Source organism: Rhodnius prolixus, unplaced genomic scaffold, assembly GCF_049639745.1.
Source record: "Rhodnius prolixus isolate KJV_2025 unplaced genomic scaffold, Rpr scaffold_1, whole genome shotgun sequence".
In the NCBI taxonomy this organism is placed as follows: domain Eukaryota; kingdom Metazoa; phylum Arthropoda; class Insecta; order Hemiptera; family Reduviidae; genus Rhodnius; species Rhodnius prolixus.
In genome coordinates, this window is record NW_027411581.1 from 14,595,455 (window position 1) to 14,622,883 (window position 27,429).

General features: G+C 32.6%; 1 protein-coding gene across 1 annotated transcript in view; it reads left to right on the plus strand.

Moving 5' to 3' along the window:
- The first annotated feature begins 207 nt into the window (after positions 1–207).
- The window catches only part of LOC141446634 (calmodulin), a 139,164-nt gene continuing 111,942 nt past the window's right edge, over positions 208–27,429 (plus strand). The window contains exon 1 of the mRNA XM_074113264.1: positions 208–226. The gene's annotated coding sequence lies outside the window, so the exon portion shown is untranslated. The remainder of the gene's footprint in view (positions 227–27,429) is intronic.

The following is a 27,429-nucleotide window of genomic DNA, read 5'->3' on the forward strand; positions in this document are numbered from 1 at the left end:
GGTTAGTTTTAAAGTGTCGTAATTGTTTGAAATTTATTCTTTTGCGTTAATTCTTTTTATTTATAGTCTCAAAATTGTATTTAGCAAAAGAAACACAATTACAAAGCATTTTTTTGTTTTTGTTGCTTATTAAATTAGTGTTAAAAGTTTGAGTATTCGTTGGTTTCGTTCTATTTAAAAATTAGTCGGACGATCACATTGAAGGATTATTATATTATTAATTAAGGTAAGATTTTACTAAACTGCTGCTGAATTTGTAAACTTGTATATATTATTTTATAATCATAAATTAAAATATTGTCACTATAATAGTCTAATAGTAGCAGTAGACAACATTTTTCTCTTTTGCCTTTATCAAAATCTCGTAACCAATAAAACGGGTATTTTACACTTCACATCAGCAAAAATTAACCCTTTGATGGTAGAATATTTTATCCATAATTACTTATTAAATGAATGCCATTATATGTTCTAATTTTTGTTTAAAATTAGTTTTAAGATCTCAGTCAAGTTTCACTTAACTGTCGCTGTGAGCGTTACTGTCTGTTCGCCATAGTTTTTTCTCTTTGGTCTGCTGCATTTACTTATTTTAATTTTTTGTTAGGATTTAATAATTCTCTTTGAATAAGAGAACATGAAATGAAAATAACAATGAGTTAGACAAAAAAATTTACTAATAAGTAGTTTTCTGCAATTATTACACAACTTTAATCAATTATTGTGAGAAGAATTTCAAACAAAAGCGATAGGTCTTTATCTGACAAGAGAAAGATAAGTGTAGGAGCCACCAATTTCAACCAAATATGTTTTACTAAATCTATTTCGCATAGTACTAAGCCCGCGTATCGGAGTGTTATGTAACTCGGCTTTTTTGACCCCAAAAAAAATTGAACTATGGACTGACTTTTTTTCCGTCTATTTTGGGTGGGGATGTTTTCGTCAATTTTTTATCCAACCTTTTTTCTGTCATAAAATAAAAACGCCATTTATCGCTAATACTTTGTTGCTCAGATATCTCAAAAATATGATTTCCACTGTAATCTAAATTTCAAAAAATGAACATGATTGGTATACTTCCTTCAAATAATCAAACAATAATAAAATATTGGTAATTGTTCAAATCTGTTACTAATTGTTTTTATTAAATTATGGGAACAACGCGGCCATTTGCATTAGATTTGAATTTTAGTTTTTCGTGATTTTTACAAATATGGCATATTTATTGTGGAGTTGATGGATTGTATTCTTTCTAACTTACTGGTGGTATTGCAATCATGTAAATTTTTGATTATTGTTTTCAGTAGGAGTACAAAGTTGCTCATATTGAAGTTCCCCTTGGTTAGAACTGCTTTTTTCTCAAATTGCTGTCTCTCTTTCTGTCCCTTTAAAAGGTTTTTTTTTTACCACTAACTGACCAATTATATTAACGAAGAATGCTCCATGATGGCGTGTTAAAAATCGGTTTAAATCCGATGAAAAGAGTTCTTGATGTGAGGCTAGCCAATTTCCTATTGCTAATACACTGATCGTAATTAAGGATTTGCGAATCCTAGTAGAGGACTGAAGGACTCTTGGTTATCGACAGTTTATTCGGCCTCACTTGCCCAAGAATGTGACCGCTTATGGAACAAGCGAAACCTTATCACATCAAAGTACCTTGATCGTGACTTATCAGTATTTGGGTACTTAATAATTTTTATACGGTCATAATAAACATGCATGCCAAATAAAATCAAAAATCACTGCTACCTCAGATGTTGATTTTCTTCATTAAGTGTTTTTAATACGTAAAATTTAAAATAAAAAAATAAGTCCGAGACAGGCTTGAATTCATTACAAATATTTTGAAAGCAGTCTCCTCAAATGTTTTTTTTTTTTTTTTTAAAGAAAAACTTTAAAATAACATTAAAACAATTTGAGGAATGAGGCCAAAATATAATTAGAGCTTCCTGCTGACTGCCAATATAATTTTTAAACTACAGATGGTTCCGGAAGCGTTTCTAAAATTTAATTAATGAGGAAATAAATAAAAGAGATAATGATATTGGCTTCAATTAATTACAAACTTTACACTGTAGTTTATTCTTTTTAAACTTCGTTTTACTTATTGTACGCATACAGATCTACAGCATTTATTGTAATAGTTCCCCTGTAAAATTCAATTTTAGTTTAATTGATGGCACTGTCGCTTAAATAATAATGGTAGAGGGAAGGGATTAGCGTATTGTATACCCACGCAGAGATCTCGAGTTCAAATCCAGCTGCTGGGTCCAGAGTTGGGCAAAAATTTAATCAATTAAAAAACAATTGAATTAAACCGAAATTTAATTTTAATCACGATTAAAATTAAAAAATTTAATCGGCCAAAATTAGTTGATTAAAATTAAATTCACTTTTAATTTAATCGGAATTTAATCAATTAAAATTTTTAATCATAACTAAAAATTAAGATTAAAATTAAAATTAAATAATCAGAATTTTAATTGATTGAATTAAATTCCAAATTTAGTTTTAATCACTTTGGACGATTAAATTTTTTAATTTAATCAAAATATGAGAGATTAAATTTTTAAAACCAAACATTGCCAATGGTTAAACCAGAATCGGACCAATGCATCTTTATTCCGCCTAGCTGGTGCCTCTACTCTATCAATATTATCATCTTTCCCAAACTTGGCACCTTCATTCTACCAGTTTGGTGTCTCATCTATACCATGTTGGTGACTCTCAAGACTTACACAGGACCACCTTACACTCACATTTAACCATGTTTACCACTCACTAGACTTAGATAGGACCACCTTACTCTCACATTTAACCAAGTTTACCACTCACTATACTTAGATAGGACTACCTTACACTCACATTTAACCTAGTTGGCGACTCAATAGACTTATGTACAGGGTGACCAGAGTTATGTGTTCCACCCACTTTTTTTTTAAACGGCGGGAAATTTCAAAAAAATAGAGAACATGTATTTAATCAAATCTAGTTTTTTCAGTAATTGACCCATTTTTTAAACCCCAATTTCCCCAGATACAGTATCTAATTTTTTTTTCAAAGGAACAAACCAGATCTAGGCAGGCTATTCGATATTCCAGATCTTCGATTGAAGCCAAGGGATTAAGGTTACTGTACACTTTATTTTTTAGATATCCCCTCTGAAAATAGTATATTGGGGTTAAATCCGTAGTCCGAGGTCAAAATCGAGCTCTTCTTGAACCGGATGATAACTGGGGATGAAAAGTAGATTACCTACGAAAACATCGTAAGGAAAAGGACATATTGTGAACCCGGAAAACCTAGCCGTTCCACCTGTAAACCTAATTTCACTCTGAATAAGAGAATGTTGTGTATATAGTGGGACATCCGAAGACCTACACATTATGAGCTTTTAAAACCGAACGAAAAGTTCAATTCGGAGAAGTATTGTTAGCAAATGCATAATTTAAAGACAGCAGTCCAAGAAAAAAGGCCGGCGATGTTCAATAGGAAGAACAACATACTGCATCATGATAATGCCAGGCCAAATGCTGCTTTAAAGACTCGTCTAAAAAAGGCTGGAAAATCTGTCGCATCCACCATATTCCCCGAACTTAGCACCCTCCAACTATCACTTGTTTTTGTCCTTACAAAATTTGTTGAAGGGCGAAACATTTAAAAATGAAGTAGATATCAAACAAGTACTGGTTCAATTTCTCGCATCAAAAAATAATACATTTTTCAAAAATGAAATACATAAATTCCGCTCACGCTGGCGAGATATCATTAATAATAATGGCAATTATATTATTTAATAAAGTTTATTTACAAAGTTTATTGGTAAAAAAATTTGTATTTTGTTTTATTCCAAAAACGGACAGAACATTCCGGTAGACCGTATATAAGTCTAGTGAGTGGTAAACATGGTTAAATGTGCTAGTAAGGAAGCCCTATATAAGTCTAGTGAGTCGCCAACATGGTTAAATGTTAGTGCAAGGTGGTCCTATTTAAGTCTAGTGAGTGGTAAACATGGCTAAATGTGAGGGAAAGGTGGTCCTATATACGTCTAGAGCAGTGGTTCTTAACCGGTGTTCCGCGAATATGGTCCAAGTGTTCCGCGAAATTTCCATTTTAAATGTATTGAAATTTAGAAACTTAGGAAAGATACGAAAACAAAAAATTGTTCCTTTTTTTTTTAATTTGAATTAAATGTTAAGTTCTTGCTAAATACCGAATTTCAAATTATTTAATGTTAGTGTTCCGCGAGAAAAATATATAGATATAATTGTGTTCCGCGTCTATGAAAAGGATAAGAACCACTGGTATACAGGGTTGAAAATTTTTTGGGTCATGAAATTATGTAAAATTGTGGCCGTTCTATATCACTGTGCACAGATCTAAAAAGGTATAAGATATAAAGGGTTGAAAATTTTTTGGGTCATGAAATTCTGTACAATTATGGCTGTTCTATATCTCCCAATGTGCACCACGTATTGATATGGAATTTTGTTTATAATTTTTTCTCAATTATAAACTACAGTTATTTTGTGCACAGATCTATAAATGTAGAAGATATAAAGGGTTGAAAATTTTTTGGGTCATGAAATTCTGTAAAATTATGACCGTTCTATATCTCCCACTGTGAACCACGTATTAATATGAAATTTTGTTCTCTTGTACACTTTGTTTTTCTCAATTATAAACTATAGTTATTTTGTGCACAGATCTAAAAAGGCAGAAGATATATATGGTTAAAATTTTTTGGGTCATGAAATTCTGTAAAATTATGGCCGTTCTATACCTCCCACTGTGCACCACGTATTGATATGGAATTTTGTTCTCTTATACACTTTGTTTTTGTCAATTATAAACTATAGTTATTTTGTGCACAGATCTATAATTGTAGAAGATATAAAGGGTTGAAAATTTTTTGGGTCATGAAATTCTGTAAAATTATGGCCGTTCTATATCTCCCACTGTGAACCACGTATTGATATGGAATTTTGTTCTCTTGTACACTTTCTTTTTCTCAATTATAAACTATAGTTATTTTGTGCACAGATCTATAATTGTAGAAGATATATATGGTTAAAATTTTTTGGGTCATGAAATTCTGTAAAATTATGGCCGTTCTATACCTCCCACTGTGCACCACGTATTGATATGGAATTTTGTTCTCTTATACACTTTGTTTTTGTCAATTATAAACTATAGTTATTTTGTGCACAGATCTATAATTGTAGAAGATATAAAGGGTTGAAAAATTTTTTGGGTCATGAAATTCTGTAAAATTATGGCCGTTCTATATCTTCCACTGTGAACCACGTATTGGTATGAAATTTTTTTCTCTTGTACACTTTGTTTTTCTCAATTATAAACTATAGTTATTTTGTGCACAGATCTAAAAAGGCAGAAGATATAAAGGGTTGAAAATTTTTTGGGTCATGGAATTCTGTAAAATTATGGCCGTTCTATACCTCCCACTGTGAACCACGTATTGGTATGAAATTTTGTTCTCTTGTACACTTTGTTTTTCTCAATTATAAACTATAGTTATTTTGTGCACAGATCAAAAAGGTAGAAGATATAAAGGGTTGAAAATTTTTTGGGTCATGAAATTCTGTAAAATTATGGCCGTTCTATATCTCCCACTGTGAACCACGTATTGATATGGAATTTTTTTTCTCTTATACACTTTGTTTTTCTCAATTATAAACTACTGTTATTTTGTGCACAGATCTATAAATGTAGAAGATATAAAGGGTGGAAAATTTTTTGGGTCATGAAATTCTGTAAAATTATGGCCGTTCTATATCTCCCACTGTGAACCACGTATAAGTATGAAATTTTGTTCTCTTGTACACTTTGTTTTTCTCAATTATAAACTATAGTTATTTTGTGCACAGATCTATAATTGTAGAAGATATAAAGGGTTGAAAATTTTTTGGGTCATGAAATTATGTAAAATTATGACCGTTCTATATCTCCCACTGTGAACCACGTATTTGTATGAAATTTTGTTCTCTTGTACACTTTGTTTTTCTCAATTATAAACTATAGTTATTTTGTGCACAGATCAAAAAGGTAGAAGATATAAAGGGTTGAAAATTTTTTGGGTCATGAAATTCTGTAAAATTATGGCCGTTCTATATCTCCCACTGTGAACCACGTATAAGTATGAAATTTTGTTCTCTTGTACACTTTGTTTTTCTCAATTATAAACTATAGTTATTTTGTGCTCAGATCTATAAATGTAGAAGATATAAAGGGTTGAAAATTTTTTGGGTCATGAAATTCTGTAAAATTATGGCCGTTCTATATCTCCCACTGTGAACCACGTATTAATATGAAATTTTGTTCTCTTGTACACTTTGTTTTTCTCAATTATAAACTATAGTTATTTTGTGCACAGATCTATAATTGTAGAAGATATAAAGGGTTGAAAATTTTTTGGGTCATGAAATTATGTAAAATTATGACCGTTCTATATCTCTATTCTCTTGTACACTTTGTTTTTCTCAATTATAAACTATAGTTATTTTGTGCACAGATCAAAAAGGTAGAAGATATAAAGGGTTGAAAATTTTTTGGGTCATGAAATTCTGTAAAATTATGGCCGTTCTATATCTCCCACTGTGAACCACGTATAAGTATGAAATTTTGTTCTCTTGTACACTTTGTTTTTCTCAATTATAAACTATAGTTATTTTGTGCTCAGATCTATAAATGTAGAAGATATAAAGGGTTGAAAATTTTTTGGGTCATGAAATTCTGTAAAATTATGGCCATTCTATAACTCCCACTGTGCACCACGTATTGATATGGAATTTGGTTCTCTTATACACTTTGTTTTTCTCAATTATAAACTATAGATATTTTGTGCACAGATCTATAATTGTAGAAGATATAAAGGGTTGAAAATTTTTTGGGTCATGAAATTTTGTAAAATTATGGCCGTTCTATACCTCCCACTGTGAACCACGTATTGGTATGAAATTTTGTTCTCTTGTACACTTTGTTTTTCTCAATTATAAACTATAGTTATTTTGTGCACAGAACTATAAATGTAGAAGATATAAAGGGTTGAAAATTTTTTGGGTCATGAAATTCTGTAAAATTATGGCCGTTCTATATCTCCCACTGTGAACCACGTATTAATATGAAATTTTGTTCTCTTGTACACTTTGTTTTTCTCAATTATAAACTATAGTTATTTTGTGCACAGATCTAAAAAGGCAGAAGATATAAAGGGTTGAAAATTTTTTGGGTCATGAAATTCTGTAAAATTATGGCCTTTCCTATAACTCCCACTGTGAACCACGTATTGATATGGAATTTTGTTCTCTTATACTCTTTGTTTTTCTCAATTATAAACTATAGTTATTTTGTGCACAGATCTATAACTGTAGAAGATATAAAGGGTTGAAAATTTTTTGGGTCATGAAATTCTGTAAAATTATGGCCGCTCTATACCTCCCACTGTAAACCACGTATTGGTATGAAATTTTGTTCTCTTGTACACTTTGTTTTTCTCAATTATAAACTATAGTTATTTTGTGCACAGATCTATAATTGTAGAAGATATAAAGGGTTGAAAATTTTTTGGGTCATGGAATTCTGTAAAATTATGGCCGTTCTATAACTCCCACTCTGCACCACGTATTGATATGAAATTTTGTTCTCTTGTACACTTTGTTTTTCTCAATTATAAACTATAGTTATTTTGTGCACCGATTTATAATTTTAGAAGATATAAAGGGTTGAAAATTTTTTGGGTCATGAAATTCTGTAAAATTATGGCCGTTCTATATCTCCCACTGTGAACCACGTATTAATATGAAATTTTGTTCTCTTGTACACTTTGTTTTTCTCAATTATAAACTATAGTTATTTTGTGCACAGATCTAAAAAGGCAGAAGAAATAAAGGGTTAAAAATTTTTTGGGTCATGAAATTCTGTAAAATTATGGCCGTTCTATATCTCCCATTGTGAACCACGTATTTGTATGAAATTTTGTTCTCTTGTACACTTTGTTTTTCTCAATTATAAACTATAGTTATTTTGTGCACAGATCTATAATTGTAGAAGATATAAAGGGTTGAAAATTTTTTGGGTCATGAAATTATGTAAAATTATGACCGTTCTATATCTCCCACTGTGAACCACGTATTTGTATGAAATTTTGTTCTCTTATACTCTTTGTTTTTCTCAATTATAAACTATAGTTATTTTGTGCACAGATCTATAACTGTAGAAGATATAAAGGGTTGAAAATTTTTTGGGTCATGAAATTCTGTAAAATTATGGCCGCTCTATACCTCCCACTGTAAACCACGTATTTGTATGAAATTTTGTTCTCTTGTACACTTTGTTTTTCTCAATTATAAACTATAGTTATTTTGTGCACAGATCTATAATTGTAGAAGATATAAAGGGTTGAAAATTTTTTGGGTCATGGAATTCTGTAAAATTATGGCCGTTCTATAACTCCCACTCTGCACCACGTATTGATATGAAATTTTGTTCTCTTGTACACTTTGTTTTTCTCAATTATAAACTATAGTTATTTTGTGCACCGATTTATAATTTTAGAAGATATAAAGGGTTGAAAATTTTTTGGGTCATGAAATTCTGTAAAATTATGGCCGTTCTATATCTCCCACTGTGAACCACGTATTAATATGAAATTTTGTTCTCTTGTACACTTTGTTTTTCTCAATTATAAACTATAGTTATTTTGTGCACAGATCTAAAAAGGCAGAAGAAATAAAGGGTTAAAAATTTTTTGGGTCATGAAATTCTGTAAAATTATGGCCGTTCTATATCTCCCATTGTGAACCACGTATTTGTATGAAATTTTGTTCTCTTGTACACTTTGTTTTTCTCAATTATAAACTATAGTTATTTTGTGCACAGATCTATAATTGTAGAAGATATAAAGGGTTGAAAATTTTTTGGGTCATGAAATTATGTAAAATTATGACCGTTCTATATCTCCCACTGTGAACCACGTATTTGTATGAAATTTTGTTCTCTTATACACTTTGTTTTTCTCAATTATAAACTATAGTTATTTTGTGCACAGATCAAAAAGGTAGAAGATATAAAGGGTTGAAAATTTTTTGGGTCATGAAATTTTGTAAAATTATGGCCGTTCTATACCTCCCACTGTGAACCACGTATTGGTATGAAATTTTGTTCTCTTGTACACTTTGTTTTTCTCAATTATAAACTATAGTTATTTTGTGCACAGAACTATAAATGTAGAAGATATAAAGGGTTGAAAATTTTTTGGGTCATGAAATTCTGTAAAATTATGGCCGTTCTATATCTCCCACTGTGAACCACGTATTAATATGAAATTTTGTTCTCTTGTACACTTTGTTTTTCTCAATTATAAACTATAGTTATTTTGTGCACAGATCTAAAAAGGCAGAAGATATAAAGGGTTGAAAATTTTTTGGGTCATGAAATTCTGTAAAATTATGGCCTTTCCTATAACTCCCACTGTGAACCACGTATTGATATGGAATTTTGTTCTCTTATACTCTTTGTTTTTCTCAATTATAAACTATAGTTATTTTGTGCACAGATCTATAACTGTAGAAGATATAAAGGGTTGAAAATTTTTTGGGTCATGAAATTCTGTAAAATTATGGCCGCTCTATACCTCCCACTGTAAACCACGTATTGGTATGAAATTTTGTTCTCTTGTACACTTTGTTTTTCTCAATTATAAACTATAGTTATTTTGTGCACAGATCTATAATTGTAGAAGATATAAAGGGTTGAAAATTTTTTGGGTCATGGAATTCTGTAAAATTATGGCCGTTCTATAACTCCCACTCTGCACCACGTATTGATATGAAATTTTGTTCTCTTGTACACTTTGTTTTTCTCAATTATAAACTATAGTTATTTTGTGCACCGATTTATAATTTTAGAAGATATAAAGGGTTGAAAATTTTTTGGGTCATGAAATTCTGTAAAATTATGGCCGTTCTATATCTCCCACTGTGAACCACGTATTAATATGAAATTTTGTTCTCTTGTACACTTTGTTTTTCTCAATTATTAACTATAGTTATTTTGTGCACAGATCTAAAAAGGCAGAAGAAATAAAGGGTTAAAAATTTTTTGGGTCATGAAATTCTGTAAAATTATGGCCGTTCTATATCTCCCATTGTGAACCACGTATTTGTATGAAATTTTGTTCTCTTATACACTTTGTTTTTCTCAATTATAAACTATAGTTATTTTGTGCACAGATCTATAATTGTAGAAGATATAAAGGGTTGAAAATTTTTTGGGTCATGAAATTATGTAAAATTATGACCGTTCTATATCTCCCACTGTGAACCACGTATTTGTATGAAATTTTGTTCTCTTATACACTTTGTTTTTCTCAATTATAAACTATAGTTATTTTGTGCACAGATCAAAAAGGTAGAAGATATAAAGGGTTGAAAATTTTTTGGGTCATGAAATTCTGTAAAATTATGGCCGTTCTATATCTCCCACTGTGAACCACGTATTGATATGGAATTTTTTTTCTCTTATACACTTTGTTTTTCTCAATTATAAACTACTGTTATTTTGTGCACAGATCTATAAATGTAGAAGATATAAAGGGTTGAAAATTTTTTGGGTCATGAAATTTTGTAAAATTATGGCCGTTCTATACCTCCCACTGTGGACCACGTATTGGTATGAAATTTTGTTCTCTTGTACACTTTGTTTTTCTCAATTATAAACTATAGTTATTTTGTGCACAGAACTATAAATGTAGAAGATATAAAGGGTTGAAAATTTTTTGGGTCATGAAATTCTGTAAAATTATGGCCGTTCTATATCTCCCACTGTGAACCACGTATTAATATGAAATTTTGTTCTCTTGTACACTTTGTTTTTCTCAATTACAAACTATAGTTATTTTGTGCACAGATCTAAAAAGGCAGAAGATATAAAGGGTTGAAAATTTTTTGGGTCATGAAATTCTGTAAAATTATGGCCTTTCCTATAACTCCCACTGTGAACCACGTATTGATATGGAGTTTTGTTCTCTTATACTCTTTGTTTTTCTCAATTATAAACTATAGTTATTTTGTGCACAGATCTATAACTGTAGAAGATATAAAGGGTTGAAAATTTTTTGGGTCATGAAATTCTGTAAAATTATGGCCGTTCTATACCTCCCACTGTAAACCACGTATTGGTATGAAATTTTGTTCTCTTGTACTCTTTGTTTTTCTCAATTATAAACTATAGTTATTTTGTGCACAGATCTATAATTGTAGAAGATATAAAGGGTTGAAAATTTTTTGGGTCATGGAATTCTGTAAAATTATGGCCGTTCTATAACTCCCACTCTGCACCACGTATTGATATGAAATTTTGTTCTCTTGTACACTTTGTTTTTCTCAATTATAAACTATAGTTATTTTGTGCACCGATTTATAATTTTAGAAGATATAAAGGGTTGAAAATTTTTTGGGTCATGAAATTCTGTAAAATTATGGCCGTTCTATATCTCCCACTGTGAACCACGTATTAATATGAAATTTTGTTCTCTTGTACACTTTGTTTTTCTCAATTATAAACTATAGTTATTTTGTGCACAGATCTAAAAAGGCAGAAGGAATAAAGGGTTAAAAATTTTTTGGGTCATGAAATTCTGTAAAATTATGGCCGTTCTATATCTCCCATTGTGAACCACGTATTTGTATGAAATTTTGTTCTCTTGTACACTTTGTTTTTCTCAATTATAAACTATAGTTATTTTGTGCACAGATCTATAATTGTAGAAGATATAAAGGGTTGAAAATTTTTTGGGTCATGAAATTATGTAAAATTATGACCGTTCTATATCTCCCACTGTGAACCACGTATTTGTATGAAATTTTGTTCTCTTATACACTTTGTTTTTCTCAATTATAAACTATAGTTATTTTGTGCACAGATCAAAAAGGTAGAAGATATAAAGGGTTGAAAATTTTTTGGGTCATGAAATTCTGTAAAATTATGGCCGTTCTATATCTCCCACTGTGAACCACGTATTGATATGGAATTTTTTTTCTCTTATACACTTTGTTTTTCTCAATTATAAACTACTGTTATTTTGTGCACAGATCTATAAATGTAGAAGATATAAAGGGTTGAAAATTTTTGGGGTCATGAAATTTTGTAAAATTATGGCCGTTCTATACCTCCCACTGTGGACCACGTATTGGTATGAAATTTTGTTCTCTTGTACACTTTGTTTTTCTCAATTATAAACTATAGTTATTTTGTGCACAGAACTATAAATGTAGAAGATATAAAGGGTTGAAAATTTTTTGGGTCATGAAATTCTGTAAAATTATGGCCGTTCTATATCTCCCACTGTGAACCACGTATTAATATGAAATTTTGTTCTCTTGTACACTTTGTTTTTCTCAATTACAAACTATAGTTATTTTGTGCACAGATCTAAAAAGGCAGAAGATATAAAGGGTTGAAAATTTTTTGGGTCATGAAATTCTGTAAAATTATGGCCTTTCCTATAACTCCCACTGTGAACCACGTATTGATATGGAGTTTTGTTCTCTTATACTCTTTGTTTTTCTCAATTATAAACTATAGTTATTTTGTGCACAGATCTATAACTGTAGAAGATATAAAGGGTTGAAAATTTTTTGGGTCATGAAATTCTGTAAAATTATGGCCGTTCTATACCTCCCACTGTAAACCACGTATTGGTATGAAATTTTGTTCTCTTGTACACTTTGTTTTTCTGAATTATAAACTATAGTTATTTTGTGCACAGATCTATAATTGTAGAAGATATAAAGGGTTGAAAATTTTTTGGGTCATGGAATTCTGTAAAATTATGGCCGTTCTATAACTCCCACTGTGCACCACGTATTGATATGAAATTTTGTTCTCTTGTACACTTTGTTTTTCTCAATTATAAACTATAGTTATTTTGTGCACCGATCTATAATTTTAGAAGATATAAAGGGTTGAAAATTTTTTGGGTCATGGAATTCTGTAAAATTATGGCCGTTCTATAACTCCCACTGTGCACCACGTATTGATATGAAATTTTGTTCTCTTGTACACTTTGTTTTTCTCAATTATAAACTATAGTTATTTTGTGCACCGATCTATAATTTTAGAAGATATAAAGCAGTGGTTCTTAACCGGTGTTCCGCGAATATGGTCCAAGTGTTCCGCGAAATTTCCATTTTAAATGTATTGAAATTTAGAAACTTAGGAAAGATACGAAAACAAAAAATTGTTCCTTTTTTTTTAATTTGAATTTAATTTTAAGTTCTTGCTAAATACCGAATTTCAGATTATTTAATATTAGTGTTCCGCGAGAAAAATATATATATATATAATTGTGTTCCGCGTCTATGAAAAGGTTAAGAACCACTGGTATAGAGACTCGTGAAGAAGTCCGAGTCTACAAAAATTAACCGAAAATTATTCATTGATGACGCTCAGAAAAAGGGCCTCGCCAAAACGTGGTTCGAACCATTGGTTGAAAAGCCATAAAAGTGGATGATTAAATTAGTTTGATTAACGATTGAAATTGAACTAATTCGGTGATTAAAATTAAAGTTCAATTTAATTCTCAGATTTAATCATAATTTTTTAGTTTGATTAAATTAGTTTGATTAACGATTAAATCTGAAATTTAATTGATTAAATAATTGTCATATGTTTAAAATTATGATTAAATTCGCCGATTAAATTCTGATTAAAATTAAAAATAAATTTAATCAATTAAAAAATTTAATCAATTAAATTTAGAATTTAATTTTTTTTTTAATCAGTGCCCAACTCTGGCTGGGTCCCTTAAATTATTTTTCTCTTCCTAGGAGCTTCTGACAGCTCACTGTCCAGGGTGATGGACAGTGTTGTCTGTAACGAGAGAACATTTTCCAGTAGCCGGATGTGCACTGAAAAAAAGCTTCTGGCGTAGATAACCACAGATGTTGACGCGCCTTAAATCATTTAAAAAATAAAACAATAATAATAGTACTGGTAAATGTCTTACTAATATTTCGAGGTTGAAGAAAAATTACAACCCGATGTATCGCTTTTTTTGTAATGGAATTTCCACTTTACTGAGATTTCTGTTTTAGAAAATGCCTCCTAGAATCAATTATCTCACTGTACATGACACATACATGTTGAACAATAACTATTATTTGGATAGGTTTTTTTGGAAAAGTTTTTTAACGCAGTTAGTGGTGGTAGTAGTTTTTGGCGCAGTTTTGTAATATGGGTAGTTAATTATTGCTAATAATTGAAATATAAGTTTATGGAAGTCGGAGTTAAAAGGAAATGTAACAGATATAATGACGTAAGAAACAGTCGTGTGTGTATTAGAATCAGATTTTTTTAAAGTTTTATTTCATTACCTGTGCATACTTGGTGGGAAGATGCAGGGTGAACCGGATATATAGATATTACATGGTATTATGTAAGGCAGGTGTTTGAGAAGGTTCTTATAGTTTATCTACGGAATATAAGTTTGGGTAACCGTCTGTGATAGAAGAAAAAGAAAGGAGAGAAGAGTGAACGGCAATGTGATGGTGATGTGGATTAGAGAGAGTGGGCCGGAGGCGGTCGTATTGTGCGGAGGCGGCAGACAGAGAGAGAGCGATTGAGTGGGCCGGGGGCGGTCGTATTGTGTGGAGGCGGCAGACAGAGAGAGAGAAATAGAGGAAAGCCTGGGCGTGGTAACAGTAGTAGCTGCTGGGTGCTGCATTGGGTTGGTGCATGAAGTGTGGCGAAGAGTGCCGCATCAAGCCGAACCGGACTACACCCTGGGTACTGTGCCCGCCGAGGGACGTACAGTTCGGCAGCCAGCGCTGCTCTGGGCCAGCTCACTCCATTGCTAATGTACATGCACACAAAGTCTAACCCACACTTGTACACATGGAATGCAACAGCCTGCCCTGGCCTATACACTTCACTTCATAAAGGCCGCTGCTCCCTATCGACAATTCATCTCTTATGCTGAATTCCGCTACTTCTTCATCTTCCTCTTCTTGTAGCATTCCTCTTTGTAGCAGTCATTTTCATCTTCCTTCCGCTTTTTTCTTACTAAAAAACAATGCCTCACAGCAGCCAGTGATTATCTAAAAATCTTACTCTTTACAAAAAAATTCTTATTACTATTCTCGAGATTCTATCTATTAATTTTTTTTTCAAATTCTGAATTTCAAAACCAACCACCATTCCCTCGGAATACCCTACAAAAATGTAGCCAGACCTATCCTAGAAAAAGGAAAATCCATTACTGATTCTAAAATTAGTTGTATATTTCGTTTTTTAATCACAGAATTTTAGCAACATATTTAACTATTTCATATAAGATATAATAAGATACAGCACCTTACGTCACACTGAATGATGCTGTAGGCGGAAGTAGATTTTTAATTTTCACCAGTAGTACAAAATTTTGAGGTCTTGTGAGTTCTTAAAAATAAGTGGTTATTACCCAAATTGCTCTGCCTGTATGATATCACAATAATTCAAACGTGAAAAATAAGTTTAAATTTATTAATTTTTTATTTGCCGGAAGTGACGTTTTTCTTTAATCAATCAATCAATCAATTTTCTTTAAATTTGATATGCGAATTGCATAAATGTAGGCGCATAAAGTTTTTGTGAAATATTTTCAAAAAGAAAAAGAAAAGAAAAGAAAAAACTGAGTACTGATTTGGTTGAGGCTGCCTTTGATCTAAAGTGTCTCCAAGATGGAGAAACTATTTCTATACGAGAATTCTTCCTTGAAAATTTGGTATTTAGAGCAGCTTAGAGATGCAGCAGTAGCTAGCTGCAGGGTTCATGATATAAACAGGACTTGACATGAACATGGTGAATTCCATCACTTGTACCAACAACTTCGGGAGCATCCTGGCCAGTTTCATGCGTATTTTCGAATGTCTATTTCAACATTTGATTATATACTAACCACAGTTGAAGGCATGTTAATCAAGAATTGGACGAATTTCACTGTTAACCCTATTAATCCTGGTCCCAATTCTTATCCAACATAAAATCGATTGTGTTGTAGAGAAGATCCTTTTAGTCCCACAGAGGTTTCTTTAAAGAAAAACTACACCAATAAGTGGAACAATATCCATTTTAACCTTGGAAATTGATCGCGATGAGAGCGAAGAATGTCTCAACACGTTGCTCTATCTTCGCTTTGGTCCCCACTATGCGCGACCGCCGACCCCTTAAGTTAACTTGTGTTTGTTTTCGTCGCTTTGCTCTTCGCTATCATCGCCGCTTTGCTCGCCGCTCCACTATGTTTCCACGCTTATATGCTCATCATCTGTGATATTATTAAAAATTAATTGTGTGATTAAAATTTCAAATTCGGAGGAAATCGGTTGGCCTAAAGTACCGATTTACTGCAGCGATTCCACCCACCTTTTTTTGGAGAATGATTTCAGAAATTTTCTTGAACTAATACATGAGAAAATAATTGAAGAAAAAAAAGTTGATAATCTCATTTAGCTTATGCCCGTAAATTGTGTTTTGCTGCACAAATTTGCTGATAATATTTTTATACTAGACCAAAACTATTCCGCTATCAAATAATTTAGATTGTTCATTTCCCCGCTCTACTTCAGTTGGTAGAAAAGAAAAGCAACTTATTTCTTCAGTTAAGAACTTATTAAATGGTGGCCTTGGAGTTGGGGTAACTTTGAGATTGTACCATCCACTTCTTGTTCCCCAGCAGCCTTCTTCATTGAGATAAGATCTCTTCTTTCTATTTTCCCCCTCTCTTTCATTTCCTCCAGTTCCCGGTTCTTTACATTTTAACAGGAAAAAGTAATTTAATATCATTAATTTTTGATGCTAAACAAATTCCATCCTGAATTTTAATAAATGATTAATATGCAATTTGTATCTTTAATTAAAACTTTGATTTTCGTATCCCCCACCACCGCCGCCGCCGCAGTTAGAGTAAGTCATTTTATAGTGCAGATTTTTTTGAATATGAAATTTTTACAGTTTTGTAACTTTTAAAAACAAACAAAATCTGAACAAACTCATGAAGATAAGTTAGTGTAGGGTTGTAGTTTGAAGTTATTGAGATCAGTGATGGATCTTAGGATACTGGAAAGCTACTCTCTGTCCATCTTACAAAGAGAATCAATTACAAACCCAACTTTCAAAGAGTTCTCCCAAAAATGCATTTTTCATGGAACATGTTAGAAAATTCAGTAAAGGCGTTTCTAGCTTTTTTTAAAAAAACGAGTAAAGTTGCCCACTTTTACTTAACTAATTTTCTACAAGTTTGGAACTGTAATAATGCTTCTAAGTTTTCCTAAACTTGAAAACTGTTTGAAATAAAATTGATAGGGCTACAATTATCCAGGTAATATTGGAAGTTACCAATATTAAGTCTCGAGTAAATAGAGAACTGGAAAAATCATACTTCCAGAATTCTGTGGGTTTTCCTAATTTTTCTTGTATTATTCCCTTATTTTTATTATTATTATTATTATTATTATTATTATTATTATTATTATTATTTACTCCATCTAAATACCTTTTAACTTTTATCTGGAACAATTGGTCTCCTAGGAAACAGCTCTTTTACCTGTTTCTTAGGGGACCCCCCCCAACTTTAGGCATCCCTCTAAGGCGCCCTTTTGGGGGTACAGAATGCATTTCCGCTGACCATCTTTCAATGATAAAACGCACGGCCAAAACCTTCAAATTTAAACGAAATTCTGTTTATTAGGGAAAAGAGATTTTATGGAATAGATTTCTGAGCTTTACCCTATTGCAGTGATCCTAAACCATTGCGCCGCGGCACTTTGCGTGCCGCAAAAGTTTTTGAAGTGTGCCGCCAAATTTTAGAAATGCATTCAATAAAAATTATTATAAATTAAATGTGGAAGACGAGAGTAGCATTATCATTTATACGACCAAATATTAACACGAAATTATCAAAAAAAACATCAAGCTCAAATATCTCATTCTTATTCTTATTATTAACTTGTAATTAATCCCTTACTAAACATATACAGTTGTTTTTGTAGTACATATTATTTTATTCTATATTGAAAATAAACATGAGCTATTTTACACAGTGTGTTATTGATAAGTAAGATACTTTTAAACTTATCCTATTGTTAGTGCACCGCCAAATTTTGAAATTGTTAAAAGTGTGCCGCCGCGACAAAAAGAAAAAAATAGGTTGAGAATCACTGTCCTACTGTTTCAGGCGTATTTTACGTCCAACTCCAATCAGGTGGACATGGACGGAAGCGACTAGCAAACATATCTAGCTAACTAGCTTTACTATATAAACTTCTTTTACTAATCATCAAATAAAATTTAAGGCCTAGGACCAGGAATCGAACCCAGTACCTCCTTCCTTACGTCCTTAGCATTTGCAGGTCGCGCCTCTATCCGTTCGGCTATCGTGACGTTCGCAGAACTTTATTTACATGTATATATTTTATGAAAATACTTAATCGATTATCGTCGTAATTTGGCAAAATATTAGATAGTCGCGAAGTTCCTTTAGTTTGTCAGTATCGACAATATTATCGCTGGAGTTGAATGAACTCTCGCTTTTCTCTCTCTTACACAAATACAAAAGCGCGCGCGCGCGGCAGTTTTTAGTTCTCTGAAACGCCTCGTACACCAGCACTGCGCGGCTTGCACCAGAACTGTCTCGCCAGATACAGTTCAGCTTCCTTTGCTTCTCCATCTCTGTCTTCAATTAATTTGATGCCAATTCTGAAACATCGTCGACCGTTATTTTTAATTAAAGTTTATTAATTAAAAGGTTGAATTTAGATACAGACTAATATAAAATTCAGAATGCGGAAATTACTTTTATAACAATATGTTTTCCAGATAGAATTTTTATAGTTTTCAAATCGCTCATTAGTTTCTGCAATAAAAGTTATTAAGAGGAACTAATTAGTTATTAGGAAACATGAATAAATAATTTTTAGTGATAAACTTCTGATTGACGTTTTTTAATAATTTTCAACAGAATACCTTGAGCCGGACAAAGCCTGACAAGTTCTATCCAATCTTTCTACGCAAGGATGAAAAGCGTCCAGATAAGGTCGATTTTTAATATTTTGGCCCTCACAACCCTTTATGGCTACCTAATCGTGATAACCTAAACGTTAGTTGTTGGAGAATATTCGACCTTATCGCTTATCAATGATTTATTAACTATCGGCCGAATAAAACTAAGTAATATATTTAAATTAGCTTACTTCTTACCAAATTGATTGTGATTTAGAGAATTTATATTCTTTTAATTATAAATGTATTCAATAGGGCCACGCTAACATTTCATTCTATCTTAAATTGATTTCTACAGGCCTCATTATTGGGTTCTTACTTAAGAGTTGACTTGTTAATTCAAATATATAAATATACTTTTTAAATACTTAGACTGTGGTACTGTGTGAGCAAGATGCGGCGAAAAGTAGTGCGGAAACAAGGCTAAAAAATCCTGAACTCCGAAGTTTTCAATTGTAAATTCAAATTGGAATTTGTTATATAGAGACAAGAGAACATTAACCACGTTTCGGCTTTTATCTCATCTGTTAAATCTTATCTCAGCGACCTGTTTATTAATCCAGTTAATCCAGTTTATTTTTCTTCTCTTATCTTTAATCCGCTGAATTGCCTCAATGGAGTGAGTAAATTTATCTCCTTAATTTACACTCTTTACAATGTCGACTTACCAAATCATCTAGCTGCAATTATCTTAACATTCGTCGAAGATACTGCAATTCTTTCCTCTCATCTGGTAAAAACGAGCCGCCCATTCTGATCACACCAGAGTATTCTCGAACCTTGGTTGAAGAAGTGGAGAGTCAAAGTGAAAAAAATTGAAATCTCCAATTATCGCATTCTCTCAAAATAAGAAAACTCTCCCACCCCTCTAATTTCACATCACTTCTATACCCATAACCAACTAAGTACGATATCTTGGGCTACAACCTTGAAAAACTACTAACAATGAACTCTGTATTAGACGCTAATCAGTGGTGGGATATGTAACTGTGGTTTGTCACTTCTACAACAAGAAGGTAAATCGGCATGCTCAAGGTCTACAGTATCGAGTCACACTAACTTTGGGAACGCTCACACTTTGAGGAGCTTGCAGACTGGAGGATATTTGGAATGGATGTGATTTAGAGGGACATGTGTCTACGGGAATTTAAATCCGACGGATTTAAAACAAGATACTAGAGCAAGCATTGTACGTTTTAAAGATAACCAGTATGAAAACTAACAGTAAATATTTGGATGAGATTTAGGGTTTTCTATCGGGTAGCATACTATTCAATCTACGGCCTAGATCCTATGCGTAGGGCACCCTCATTAAAATAATAATTGAAAGAGTTCAGAATGGAAGTGATCAGCTCAGTGTTTTTTTCGTGTAGATTCCTGGTTCGAATCCTGCTGCTAGTCCTTAGATTTTTTCTTCCTAGGTGCTTTTTACAGCTAGCTTACTGTGATGGACAGTGTTGTCTGAAACGAGAGAACAATGTCCAGTAACTGGCGGAGTACTGAAAAGGGCACTGGGCACGAATGATCTCAGCTGTTGAAGCGCCTTATATGTACTAAGATAATAATAATAAGCAAATGACCGAGCTGATGATGCGCCGGGAAAAAATATGTATAAAAATAAAATAATAATAATAATAATAATAATAACAACCATAATAATAATAACAAATAATAATAATAAATAATAAGGATTCTGCTGCAAAATTTACAAATAACTGATAAGTACCTTCATTCGTTCAAATACAAGCAATGCGCAAAAAACATCTTTTTTTTCTGATTCAGAGAACCTCAATGGCGGAAAATTCAGTTTAGAAAAATAGGAAACGATCGTAATCTATTCTTTTCATAAAATAATAAGAATGGAAATTTCGATATTTCCAATAAACATTTAGCATATATAGAGAGGAGAATGGAGAGATAATGGGAAGACCTTGAGCTCGCTAGTTTAGTAGCTGGGTCAGGAACATACCCAGGGGATGGGTTCCTGGGTAGCAACCTGTATCCTCCACCCACGCACCCATACCTGCTTCTTTTGCGCACACGCACACCATGTAAAAATATTCATTTTTTTTTTTTCCTTTGAGTATAACAAGTTTACTGATCCTTAAGACGGATCCCCCATACCACCACCTTTGGTTATGCTCCCAACTTAGTCTTACCAATATATTGCACAATGCTGTCGTGTATTAGCTTGTTTTTGATTAATGGTATTTCGCTTAATATTTATTTACTGTACTCCAGGGATATATAAATGAGCTTAGACCGTTCCAATTTTATTGTAGTGAGTTAAGATGGGTGAAAAAAATAGGTCAACCTTTATAGCGAAGGGCAATAAGACCCTTGTGTTTGTTGAGAGATAGACAGGTAAAGAATTGTCTACAGTCTTATACAAAAATTGAAATTTGGGTAACAATATATTCTGTTGTTAACATTCGCATGACTCTTGATCGCATTAAAAATTTTTTTTTGCCTTTTTTTTGGCATTGGCTTTCGCCATACAGCCAGCATCGTCTAGTTGCTTATCACTAGAATATCACTCACTCTCCATTCTTACCTACAAATACATTCGCTTCACACATTCATCCCTCTACTAGTTATATACAACTAACTATTTACATAAACCTTACCACAAATGGATGGATCAGTACTCTATCTACAGTATATTCCTGCCATCCTTATAGCTTAACCGAAATTTAAATCACGTAATCCTTCTCTAATCATTTTCTCCCAATCATTCTAATCGGCCATCCATAACTTTTAAATACATTCATATTTCTTTGCTAGTTCTGCTACAGATTTAAGCACATAAATATTGCTGGAGAATAATATGTCCTCGTAGCGAAATGGTGCATCTAAATACCTGTACATGTCGTCAAACATTCGTTTCCTTTCCACCACATAACATGGACATATCATATGTTTGAAATCCTCCTCCTCATCGCAATCCACACACCGCGTGGTTCGCTCTCAGCCTGCTTATTTTCGTAACAAGCCATTTATTAGTGACAGTTCCCTTAAACCATGGCTGTCTAGGTAACTGATCTACACGTAGTTTTTTAGAATCTCCCTTTATTACCTACCATTACTGTAATCTGACTGCCATTTTTGTAGTGCTGTTTTTGCAATTGTACACTTGATATAGGTGTGTGGTAATTTATAATTAGCCATTTCCCCACTATTGGTGGGCTTCCTTTGCAAGTTTATCAATAATTTCATTTTCTTTTATACCAAAATGACCCGTTATCCACAAAACATTAATGCAGACCCCTTCTCTATAAAAATGGCTATAATTTCTACAATCTCTTTTTAAACTTAGAAAATAAAATTCTTTAAAACTTAGTTGACTTATAGGTTTACGTTTCTATGTAACACTATTCACTACAAATCCACTTTATGCTAGTAATTCATTACCTATCTAGTCTCACAAAGGCTTTTTGAAGGCAAAGAAAGTCATACAATCTGTTTCCACTTCCTCTTCGGCAATAAACTGTTTTTACCCACCAAGAGCCTTAGAGATTGGAAAATATGGAAGTCTGAAGCGGCTTGATCTGGGTTACATACAAGATGAGGAAGTTCAGACTCCATGTGGGTCTTGCAGTATCATGCTGCAGAACGGTTTTTTTTTTTGTGTATTCTGTTGACTTATGGGGTTACTTTATGGCCAAAACAGCATGGACTTCATCAAATTGTACGGAGTTAAGTATTCTACTCATCTGTAGAGATCCTAAAAAGATGCATTTACGTTGTGAACATTATTTCCATAATCTGACCCTTTATTTCACAATATATTCCATTTACGAAAATAAGAGAAATTGATTTGTAATAAGGAAAACAATGAACAAAACTAATGATTTTATAAAAAAGAAAAAACGGGAAACGAGGTTAATTAATTTCTTTTTATTTACAAAAATATTAAAAAGAAAATAAAGCAATTACTCACAGTGAGGATTGTAAAGAACTGGAGCAAAAAAAGGGAGCTTGTTAGCAAATCCATAGGGAGGAATTCTCCCGGACTTTTGGGAAGTTTGTGGAGATGAAAGGCGCGCAATGGCGACGTGTCTGGAATGGGTAGCTACTATTGGTTAAAAGACTGTGACATAATGTCTAAATCAATCCCAAACAGCTTATATAGATTGGAAAGCTGTCTTTTGAAGAAAGATCCGCTCGTTTATAGATTTCTAAGGCTGTAATGGACTTTTTTAAGGACAAAAAAGCAATCTACCCCATTCCATCCATCTTTCTATCTCCCTCGTTTTAAATTATCCTCGATAACAGATTTCCTCGATTTATTATCCACCTGTTTAATCAACCCGATCGCTTAACTCTTCTGAAGAAGCATAAGTAGAGGGAACTTTATTTTTAAGGATATTTATTTTTGGATGTTTCCTTTGTTTTAGAATTTTGGTTGGGTCTTGGATGTCGGTGCAACACATTTCTGCAACGAAATCTCCTACAATCTTCAACGATGACCAATTATTAGCTCATTTTTCAGTAAAACAATTTTCCTCAGTGAAAGGAAATTCGTCAATTTTCAGTTTCCAATGGAATCAACTCATTCTGGGACTATAAAAATGTGATTTTGAGAAATTAGTCAACATTTGGCTGTCTCTCTCACTATTTCTGTTTATTTGTTTTTGGGTTTCCAACTTCATTCTGCTAAGATTAATTGCTGACAGATTAATTAATTGAAAGGGGATTAGCTATGCGGTTAGCGTATTAGATTCCCACGTGGTGGTTCCGGGTTTGAATCCAGCTGCTGACACTTAGATTTTCTCTTCCTAAGTAAGAGCTTCCTACAGCTCACTGTCCGGTGTTGGACAGTGCTGTCTGTAACGAGAGAACTCTATTCGGAGGCCGGCAGTGCACTGAAAATAGCTCCGGGAGCCAATAACCTCAGATGTGGACGTATCTTAAATCATTAAAAACAAAATGAAATAAAAAAATAGCTGAAAATAATGATATTATATAGATTATGCATAAAATTAACTATGTACGATAATGCAGCCAACTTTGACACTTATGGCAGACACAGTAGACCTCTTAGATCGCACTGGGTACGGCATTTACAGTCTGCCAAATAAATCTAAATTAAATCTATCGTAACTAAAGAAACATGCATCTTTTAGATGAATTTTTATTCCTAGAAGGAAAAATTAATTATTTCCCATAAAAGTATTCAAAAAGTTTTGGGCCAGAAATATTTTTGCATAAATAAACAAAATTTATCGCTTTGGTAACTCTTGTCGGACATAAAAATCAATCACTCGCAATCGCTTTCTTTCTAGCAACCAAAGTGGAAGGTAAATAAAAAGATATGTCGCCAGGTTTGAGGCGATTGATGGACACAGTGACACAAGTCTGTTGTTATACATATGTTGTCTGTGTATGTGTTCACGTTACTAACTCAAAAAAGGAAAAGTGCAGGAAGTACGAATTCAGTATTCAGGAGTTGCCAAAATGGGTGCCAATGTTGGGGGAAAAAAAAATTCAAACGGAAGTGACACTTTGCCGAATCGAGAAATCAAGAAAAAAAATCATGATAGTGTTCACATAATTTTTTTTTTTTAAACAAATAAATAATAGTTATGATGTTATTTTGATATATTTTTTTAAAAAATTATGCACAAATTACCTCTACCGAATGTTATTTATTACTAAAAATGGTTAAAAACTAAAGGAATAGGTAAATTAGTTAATTTCTATTGTTATGCAAACCCGACATGCAAGCCTGTGTTGCCGGTTTCTCTTAGTATACTCGGTGGTTTCCGCTAGCAATCGACTGAACTCGTCATTAGCAGTATGCCCCGGCATCAAAATAGAGCATTTGCCGCATATAATTTATTTGCCCAGAGGACGGAGTAAAAATAAATTTACCATGTTAACAGAAAATAAATGAATAAAGATTGTGTAAAATATATGAAAAAAATATAATGATTCTAAATAAATTGTATAAAAATAATAAAGTATAACATTTTTTCCCCTGTAAATTAAAACTGTCCAGTAGGACAGTTGCATTAGAGTTGATCGTCAAAAACTGCACGAAAAAGCATAACGTTGAAAAATACCCAACATTGGTGTTTTTCTCATTTACCATAAACGATAAAATGCCCAAATTTTCTTTAAAATTTAGGGCAAATCGTAGCATACATCACTAATTTTTTTTTTTTATCCGAGTTTTCATATGCTATACCTTACAGAAATTGTAACTCTCAATTTCCCCCACACAAAGTTCAGATTTCATGAAATTTATCTCAAATATACGGAACTTCCATTTCTATATCCATTTCCTTATCTTTCAAATGTTGTAGTCATGTATAGATTATCCAAAAATAGTTCCATTAGAATGTATTGTGTAGTTTAAAGCAGCTACTTCCGGTAAAAATACAAGAAAACCCAACTACTTTGGTAGTGGTAAGAGAAAGTCGTGTGAGTGTGCGCAATAGATATTTCTAAAATAGTTCCATTAGAATGTATTGTGTAGTTAAAAGTAGCCACTTCCGGTAAGAATTCTAGTTTACAAGAAAACCCAACTACATTGGTAGTGGTAAGAGAAAGTCGTGTGAGTGTGCTCAATAGTTTTTCAAAAATAGTTCCATTAGAATATATTGTGTAAGTTAAAGTAGCTACTTCCGGTAAGGGTTCTAGTTTATGAGAAAACCCAACTACATTGGTAGTGGTAAGAGAAAGTCGTGTGAGTGTGCGCAATAGATATTTCTAAAATAGTTCCATTAGAATGTATTGTGTAAATTAAAGTAGCCACTTCCGGTAAAGAGACAAGTTGACAGGAGAACATAATGTTCGTATTAGTAAAAAAAAAAGTCGTGTGAGTGTGCATATTAAATTAAATTTGAAATAAAATTAATGTTTCTGGTCAGCTGAACCGAAAATTGCCGAAGAAAACCGATCGCATTCGGCTAGTCAGAGAGAAGAGAGAGAAAAGTGATATTAAAAATCACGGCTAAGGCACGTTGGGTTACAGGTCCAGTAATTCCTAGAAATCTGTTGATTTTCCAGCTAAATTGAGGTTCTCTAACCCAACGTGCCTTGATGCCATAGGTTTGGACTGACTTTACAGCTCTGCAGTGAGTTTATCCGCTATATCTCAGGAACGGTAAATCGTAGAAAGTTCAAATTTGATATTTCGTTCAAGTGCCACTAGAGGAAGTGTCAGTAAATTTTCGGTCAAAATAGGCCCACCGGAAGTACCTCTTTACTGAATAGATTTTTCACTTTTTTAACTTTTTTTCAAAAACCATTCCATGGATTTTCTTTAAACTTGGTATAATTATAGCTCGCAAATAGTTCTATAACTTTTATAGGAAACATTTTTCTGTAATACTTCGATTAAGGGCACTTTTGGGGGAAAGGGTGGTGGTGGTGGATCAGTCCAGTAGAATGCCAGTTCGCTGTAATATATTCTTTGATTATGGCTTATTCTTTTTATGGCAGGCTATTCTTTTGTGAACAAATCTTTCGTAAATTTGCATGCCAGCTTAAAGATATGTGGCGTCTAATAAACTCTAAATAATATTCATGAAAAGTTCTTAAATGAGAATTGTCATACACGGTTTCGTAGTCGAATGAGGCTAGACAGGCCTTGAAGGTTTGTACGAACGTATTCTGCTTGGTACGAAATATTTTATATCGAAGATCCAAAACCTAATCTTATAACCCAAACGACTTTGTCAATATTTTTTTTTTACTAAATTTTTTTGTTGTACAATCGATTGGAATACGATAAAAGAGAGTGTGAATGAAACAATCTAAGTATGAATGTTGGTATACTAGTTTGGAATGAATGGATCGCGTTAGGTTCGTAGTTATTTGTGCGAATGTAATTATTGGTTTGTTTGTATTGATTTGTGTGAGTTCGTTAGATTAGATTGGTGAGTAAAAAAGTCTGGTCGGTTCTATCAGTCTGATGTCACATGAGTTATTATGACTGAATAATGATAAGTGCCAAGGAATAGAAGAAAAAAAATATATAATACATTTTTTCATCAGTCTTTTGAGTATTAGACTTTTTACTGGTTTAATAGCTAAGCAATTAGATGCCGAAGGTCGTGGACTCCTTGTAAGTTAGCACCATGCCTACATCTATTTACTCTATTTGCCTTCTCCTCCTCGGCTACCCAGATCCAATTGGCATTATTTAATTATCTTATAATTAAATTTTATCATTGTCTTCTCACTTTGCGATCTAGATAAACAAGACAAGGGCCGTTACCCTTTTAACCCATTTATCCTACGTCCTGATGGTCTGTCTAACCTAATTCCGCTTCATTGTTTTTGCTTACTGCTTGGAAAGTATTTCATTATTTATTTACCGGTAATATATGTTTTGAGTTTCCAAAAATACATAGAAATACTTACTGC